The sequence below is a fragment of the Cricetulus griseus genome, chromosome 4, assembly GCF_003668045.3.
Source record: "Cricetulus griseus strain 17A/GY chromosome 4, alternate assembly CriGri-PICRH-1.0, whole genome shotgun sequence".
Taxonomy (NCBI): Eukaryota; Metazoa; Chordata; class Mammalia; order Rodentia; family Cricetidae; genus Cricetulus; species Cricetulus griseus.
In genome coordinates this window covers 74275828-74284266 of record NC_048597.1, presented here as the reverse complement: position 1 = coordinate 74284266, position 8439 = coordinate 74275828, and the positions used below count along the sequence as shown (strand labels likewise).

General features: G+C 44.7%; 1 long non-coding RNA gene across 1 annotated transcript; it reads left to right on the top strand.

Moving 5' to 3' along the window:
- The first annotated feature begins 1615 nt into the window (after positions 1 to 1615).
- On the top strand, positions 1616 to 3573 carry LOC118238808. Its single transcript, XR_004769997.1, has 2 exons — positions 1616 to 1734; positions 2861 to 3573. It is a non-coding gene; the product is annotated as an uncharacterized LOC118238808 (long non-coding RNA).
- Positions 3574 to 8439: the final 4866 nt, after the last annotated feature.

Below are 8439 nucleotides of genomic sequence, written 5' to 3'. Positions count from 1 at the left end.
CACTAACTATGTTATCCCATATAGCTACAATAAACCTACTTTCTAATTGCTGCTCCAGCCTCTGGGCTCCAGCCTTTTATGCCCTCCCCATGGGTACCTCTGTGGCTCCTGCAGCCTGCGACACCTCTGGCATCCACACCCACATGAACATCTCCCCTTTCTCCTGCTGTCTCCCCTCCTGATATACCATTCTGGGTCTCTCTCAGGAGCTACAGAGCTACAGTCCCACCTGTGGCAGCCTGGAACTTTTTTCCCCCTTGTTTCCATTTGGAACTCCGTAAGTGTCTCTCTGGTTTCCATATCCTGCTTCTAAGCTCTTTTTGGCCTTCCATGATGTGGGCACCTTTCTATACCCTCTAAGGCCATTTACTGGCTCCCTTTTCGCAGCACTCTCCTGATCAGCTGTAGCCTGCAGTCAGGCAGCTCACTTCCCTCTTAGCTTCCTCTTGGAGCTTATAGGAACACCCTTCCCAACAGGTGTCCTGCTTTAGGACTCTGTCTTCCTCCAAGGACTCAGATTCTATTACTGCAGCTTGTCCTTAGAACAGAACAATGCCCCAAAACTGGCACACTTGATTTCTAAATTCTCAGAGATTGTAACAAATGATCCCCAAAACTCATATCTCAACTTGCTCTGTTCTATACTTTCAAAGCCTCTTATCACTAAGGGTCTACAACTTCCCACCCTTAAAAATCATTTGTCTCTATGAGAGCACCCTGCTCTCAAAAAAAAAAAAAAAAAAAAAAAAAAAAAAAAACTAAGACTATGCCGGAAACTCTTATCTCAGGATTTGTAAATTGTTCATTGTTGTGTTTAAAAATCTATAAAATCCATAACAAAATTTGGTTTAAAACTTGTAACAGAAGGTTTATAGTTAAACCTAAACAAAGGTAATTGTAATTTGCTATAACATACTATATATATGATTCAACTCTGCCTCAGAATATACTATATATGATGATAAAATTTTAACGTTACAAAGAATCTACTCAATTTAACAAAAGCTGATCTAAGATATTTGTGTAACTGCTTATGCATTTGCTAACTGTTCAACACCAGGCTATTAGAAAGTAGTGAGTATGTTTAATGACTAAGGTAATCTAGGTTTATAAATTCCTAATGTCTACTCAGGTTCATAGTAGTAATGGTTGTCTAGCTTCTTTATCTTTGTTCACTTTGTTAAGCTTTGGATATTTGAATAAACTAATTCATAAAAAACTGGTGATATTCTATTTAGATGCCAAAGGTTTGTCAATTAAATCTTCAACTCACAGTTTAAGGCTCAAACTTAACAGGGATAAAGCTATAAAATCCTAACCTTATATAAGCTACTTTCAAACTCTTCAGAGATTTGCTAAATAAGACATTTAAAATTTTTCAGCTTCCCGTAATAGACAGAACTGCCCCCTCCTAGAGGGAACCAACCCTTGGGGTATCCAAAGAAGATAGATGGGATTGTGGTAATGCTAACAACTGGGCAAAAGATCCTCTCTGCCTTGCCTGCTACCAGGGCTCTGCTCAAACTGTGGACACTTCTGGGGTTGACTGCTCTACTGGGCTTGGTCAAAGTAAGGTCAGTCCCCAAGTTGCTCCTCTACAGAAAAATCACAGACTTGGGTCTGGCAGCCAAAGACCTATGTTGCTCTGCATGTCAGCTAAAGATTAAATGCTGTCCAGTATGACAGCTGAAGACCTGTGACTACTGCCACCAATGGAGATCACCAGAGCCTAAGGTAACCCACCTAAGGTAATGGGGATATCGATGTCATTTTAATCAATACATAGACCATTTAGATTCTACTTCCAGCTATAATTTATCCTTCTCAGATCTCTGGTGATTTTTAACTGACGTTGGTTTTAACACCATCAAGCACACCAGCTTCTTTTCCAAGGTTACAGCTGTCTTCTCTTTATATATAAAAATCAGGTCTTAGACCTCACTTACCTAGAGCTTCTAAGCCTCCAGCTAAGAAAGGCAATTTGCTACCAGACTCCGAAAATAGGTAAACTCACAAAACAGGTTTCAAAGTAACCTTTTACTATTCCTTTATTTAAAGTAACTTGCTTTGCAATGATTGCTATCAGTAATCAACCACCTGACCTGTGTCTCATGGTAAATAATTTAAAAAATAATAATTTACGGCATATAAAAGATAAAAGGGGCTTCAGATTTCTTTCCCTTTCTATGTTATTGTTCAGAGTTTTGACATTAATCAATAGAGTTCTGATAAGCTATAAATCTAGCTCTGGTAACACTGACTACTATTACCATAGCCACAAGTCAAGATTTTTAATTTCCCTTGGTTGTTTTCCAAGTATAGACTTAAAATTGCTTCTTGTTTTGCTAAAAAAATTTTAATTAAAATTAAAAATTAAAAAAAAATCTCTCTAGTCTATATACACCCAGTCTTCTGGATAGAGGAAAGAGTATTAATGCTTTTAACCCAAAATCATTTTGGGTTCCCAAGTTTTTTACTAAGACTAAAGGTGTGATCTGCTGCTCTTTCTACAATGTGGATTTCAGTACAGATTACACACAGTGTTAATGCTAACATATCTGAAATTTTGTCTCCTTTTATAAACTTTTAAAAATTCGTGTAAGAATCACAGAATCAATTTGGATCCACCTCTCACAGGTTAAGCCTACTCCAAATAAGTACTATCAATCAACAACCTGTTCCCTCCTGCCTATTGCACCTATTCCTGAGTCTGGGATTTCTCTCTTCCCTAATCTTGGGACTCCCCTTCCCCAAGTCCCAGGACTGTGAGCCTGAAAGTTTCAAATATGCACCCAAGAAAAACAGCACTCCCTAAACTCTTTTCCTTTACCTTCTCTTTCTACTCTACTTGTTCCAGCAGATTCCAGCAACTGCAGACAGCTCCAGCAACAAGGTGTTCCCTCAAAATCTGCGTCCAGGACAGCATCAAAGCAACTACCCCAGGTGGTCCAGCCTCACTAACTGCTCCAAAGCATCCAGCACTTTTCTTGCCCCAGATGGTCCCAGCAGAGTGTGGACAGCAACTGAAACAGTATGCTCTTCCTGGACCAGCATTCCAGATTTCCTGCCCCCCACCAACAGCGATGCCCAATGTCAACAGGAAATAGTCATAGAGAAGATTACCTGTCATTCTTTATCATTTATTTAATTTCAACAAAAAGGCTGGGGTGTTAGGTTTCAAACCTGGGACAAAAGGCTGAGGTGCCTATTTAACACATCAAAGCAGACCTGGCTGCCACATTCTCCCTGCATCCTCCAGTCCCTCCCTGTTGCAGCACCCTCCTAGCTGGCATAACACCCCCCCACACACACACACACACACACTGAACTTTCCAGCCCAGGGGGCTGGGCTGCCCTTCCCTACATAATCCAACCACTTTGCTTGCCTGATCTCTTTGTACATTTGGGCCTTCTGGCTGCTGCACCTGCCTCCTCCCTCCCCTCCCTTTCCCTCCCCCTCTCCTCACAAGGCACAGCTCAGTCTGGTCATGTCCACTCTGGACTTTCCCAGAGGTCTCTGCCTCTGGCTACTCTCCCACATGTATCTACAATAAAACCTTGTCCTGCATCATACCTAGGAGCAGCTCTGTTCCTTTTTTTTTCCTCTTTATTTCTCTTTTTCTCATTCACTCACCTGCCCTACATCAAATGAAGAAACTACTGGAGACAGAACTACAGCTCCACCCTCATGGAGTCCAAGCTAGAAGGCAACTGGGCAAAATCTTAAAATATTTTTTTTTGTTATTTTTTTCTTGAATTTTAAATTCCATGGTCCATGGCATGGTGGTTAACGGATAATGGTTATTATCTGATACACACACACACACACACACACACACACACACACACACACACACACACTGGCAGTCTCAAGCCCTGGCTCCACGTTTCACGGTATGCTTTTTTTTTTCCCTTCTGTTGGGCTGAGAGCCATTTGTGGAATTCTGATCAAATGTAACTGATGCCCAAGAATGTCTCCAGATGTGAATCAGGGTTGCCACCCCCAAATTGACATCAGATTGATTTGTACACTAACTGTGTGTTCTGCATATGGTCACTGCCATCACTAAATTTCAGGAAGTGCTCAGAGGTTGGTTGCATACATCCTGCTTTCTTAATGCAATGACCTGTGGGAGTATTTAGCCACCAGCTCACTGTGCATGAAAGGTGTGTAAAGGTGAGGAAGGGAGACAGCCTTGCCACAAAGCAGATGGCATGCTAAATCTCCACCTTTTGAAGTAAGGAATGGAGTATGGGGAGGTTTGGAGGGAGGGAGGAAAGGGAAGGGAAGAGAGAAATTATATAACTATACTACAATCTCAAAAGCTTTAGAAAGAAAGAAAATTTAAAAAGAAGAGACCATATGAGAGGCTCTGGAGGAAAGAAAGGGAAGAGAAAAATGATGCAATTATATTATAACCCCCAAATTAAAAGAAGAAAAGTAGTGAAAAGCTAAGAGAGGTGTTAGCTCAGCCTCACAGTGTTTTAACAAATTCCTTAGGAAGGGAAGGCAGGATGGTTTAGCATCAGTTCTATAGTCAGCAGCCCTGCATGACCAAGCTTGGATGCGCATCACAGGTCAGACCACAGAAAGAGACAGAAGCCAAGGTCCCACAATACCTTCAAGGGTGCACTCTAGGGGCCTATGGGACTCACATTAGACCCCACCTCCAAGTACCTCCCAATACAACCAGGCTGGGACCAAACCTTAAACACACTGTCTTGAGGATACACCTGCCATATTCACACCCTATCAAGAGGCACAGGGATCATCCATGCTAGGACTGTTATTTTACTTAAGATTGTCTTTAAGGGGACAATTTACATTGGATAGTTGCTTAGAGACGAGTCACTGACTCTGCCAAGTTGAGCACTGGCAGGCTTTAAGAGCCTTCAGTGAGTTCTCAAGGGATGAAATGGGGTGAACTCAAAAAAGGGCACAAGAGACAGGGGCCTTCCACACAGGCTGGATGCAGATGGACTTGGGCCTGGTCTTTGGGAATATCCTTTTGGGGGAAGCAAACTAAATGTGTGATGAACTAGATGAGAGCTGTGAAAGGAAGAGATGAGTCAAGCATGACTTCAGTGCTGGGCAGCTGCAGCCCCACCCAAGCTTATCAGGGCTGCTTTCCAAACAAAGGGTCATTTCGTTCAGCAACTCTTCCAAGAGAAGGATCTCCCACCACTTATCCCTGGGCTCCACGCCCCCGCCAGCCCTGGGGGGGGGGCAGCTGACTGAGAGAGGGAGTCAGGCTATCCTGGCAGGAAGACATTCAAAGGGAACCTTTTCCTAGAATTGTAACAGCAAGCTGCTAAAAATGAGGCCCGAGTTTACAGGGCACATACTGGAAATGAAGGCTATTAATAGATCTGTGCAGGCTGGCTGCCATACTAGACAGGCTGGGACGCAGGAGCCCGCCCTACAGTGTCCACAAGTGTGGAACAAAACCAGTGCTGCTAAGTGGGCCAGGGAAAGAAAATTATTTCACAGATGCCTTAAGAATGCAAGAAGGGTTTGTAATCATTTTTCTGTACATGGTAGCTCAGAGCTGTGAGCCAGAGTGCTCACATTTAAGACACACACACACACACACACACACACACACACACACACACACACACACACACACACACGAATGTTGTTCAGGGAGGAGCAGATGAGTCAGAGCCTTCTGCCCCAGCACTTTCTGACACTTGTGTAGGCAGGGCCTAGAGGACCATACACATCAGGGCAGCATCCCCAAAAACCATGTGCTGCTGGAACAAAGCAGAAACCAGGAAGCAGGAAAAAGTCCCTGAAAAACGGCCGATTTCTGTTCAGGAGGAAAGCCCACCCCACCCCCACAGAGAACCATCCAAACCGGTATTTTCAATTATGTTCCTTCTACAGTCAGTGCTTTGGGAAAATGTAGGCGTTATAGGATACCCATCCCACTTTGACCAGCTGACTTGGGCAAGCAGAACTAGTCTTTTTGAGACAAGATGAGTTTCCCATCAGTAAAATGGGCCTAAGTGAGAACCAAATGGAATGACATGTGCTTGGTCTGTCATTTGCCGGAAATGTGAGTTTGCCTCTCCAAATGCTGACAAAAGAGGGACACAGGGAACTCACAGCCTAATTATTTTATTTGTTCACTGGTTTGTTTTTCATAATTTGTATAATTTGGACATGGGAAAGGAGATGGGAACCACAACCTATCTGGCTGTTCTCTTGAACACTTGTTCTCAAGCCCCTTGTGATAGTAGGCAAAGGGATGTGAGGCCTGGCCACAGGCCCAGCAGGTTGAGGGTGGATGTGCAGATCCCAGGGAGGAAGCCAGTTGTATTTGACAGATCTCTTCCCATGAGCAGACAGATGAACCGATGACAAAGGAAATAGTATCAGATGTGTTAGGCAGCTGCTCCTTTCTGCCCAGTCAGTGCTTTCAGACACCCTAAGCCAGCTCTGGCCATCAGAGAGAGCTCTTTGTGAGTCACACACCCAGGAAGCTATTTCTCATTTTTAGAGGCATATCAGAAGTATGTGTCTCCAGTGGGTTTGAGAGAACTTAATGTTTCAGTCTCTGCGGCTGTTGAATGAGCATGCCGTGACACAGGTTTGGGTAATGAAAACTGGCAAACAAACTAGACTCTGCCTGGTGTTCCTCAGCACCTGCTCCTTCCATGTCCCCTTCAAGGGAAGAGTAGAGCTCAGAAATGATGTCCTCAACATTGTCTTCTCCTGTTTCTCCTCCCTTTAAAGCAGTTGAGTGAGCATATGGCTCCATGTGTGCAACCGGAAGGCACTCAATAAATGTTTCTGGATTAAACATACCTTCTTAGATCAGAGGTTCTCTCTCCCTACCTTCCCCACCTTCCCTGCCCTCCACACTCAATATGCCCCCAATGTCTCCTGAGGAGGCCCAGGACTCAGGGCCAGCCTTCTGGCGAGGTCACACCTGCACATTCAAGTCATATTTGTCCTCACTAAGTAGGTCTTACTGCTATGAGCTGCAGTTCTATTCCGTCTAGCTAGTACATGTATTTGAACTTTAAAAAAAAAAATCTGGCTTTATTGTACTGTCAGTACTTTATTGCACTGTCTTGAAACCCTTTCCTCCTTCCTCCCTTCTTTGTCTTCCTTTCCTTTAAGACCCTTGTCTCCTGGGAGGATGTGATGAGGCTCTGGCCAGGCTCCCTCAAGGACTTGGAAAGAGGTCTTCAGAGGGCTCTTAGCCCCACTGGCTTCCAGCAAATGCCCAGGAATGTCTGCCAGTTCTCCTGGTTCATCTCTGTCTTGTACCTTAACAGAAGTCCGCCATACATGTTGCCCATCCAGGCCTTCACTCAGGGAAAGTGAATATCCACCTGCACCACAGCAAAGGAAGGGGATGAGATCTTCCCAGGAGGCAGCAAAATCAAAAGGACTTGGTGCCGAGCGTCCCTCAAAACATCCTCCGATTTCCCAAGGCCGAAAGAATTATTCTGAAGGTATTAATAGAATGCAGATGTTGGAGAATGTGGCTTCAAATTCTGCTGAACAAATGACCCTGTTGGGAGGTCGTTTTGAGTCTCCAGGGACATTCCACAGAGGGCCCAGCTGATTGTCTCATATTGAAACAACATGTCCAAGACACATTCCAGCCTGAAGCAAGCGGAACAGGGCTACTCTGACCAAGTATAAATCATGAGGCAAAGGGCAACTACATCCCTCAGTGCTACCCTCCTCCTTCCTGGTTCCCTCCACCTCCTCCTCCTACCCCCAAGGAAAACAGAGGTTGAGTAAGAGGCTGCCAAGCCAGGCCGCTGAGGCGCCGGCTGGCTGGCGGCACATATGCGGCAGTTTGGAAGCTTGCAGCTTTCCATGCTGTGGCCCTGATGGTTTTGCTTCAGCACTTTGTTTCTGATCTCGAGTCAAATCTTAAAACACCAGGCTCCTCTAGAGAATTCAGTCTGACCTTATAAGAGTTAATACCAGAGCCCCCTAGTGGGATTGGGGCAGATAAGAGAAATTCTCCTGGAGGGAAGTAGGTGCCAGAAAGAGAGGGTGGGGGGTTTCTTTAGAAAGTGAATGTGTTACTTGTAAAAATATTGGCCATCCAATAAAAAGAATGAAGTGTCTTTCAAGAGACATTTTGCTAAATGGAAAGAAAGTCTTCTTTCAAAGACGGCCAGACCTGGCAATGCTCGGTGAGCTGTGTGTTCAGGACAGGACACAAATTAGCTGGGCTGGGGTAGAAGGCATTCCCCAGCAGCCTTTGGCTGGCCACAGCACTGGGCTGAACCTGGCCTTTATAAGCTCTGTTTGTTATGAAAATGTGGGCAAGCAAGCACACCATATCCTTTGCTGGGGAAGTCTAACATCAGGCCCAGCCCACCACCCACCCTACTGGGAAAACCCAGAAGCTGTGGTCTAGATTTCTAAGGCCACCAGGGATGCAGCTGGTGGCCTGAAGGGAC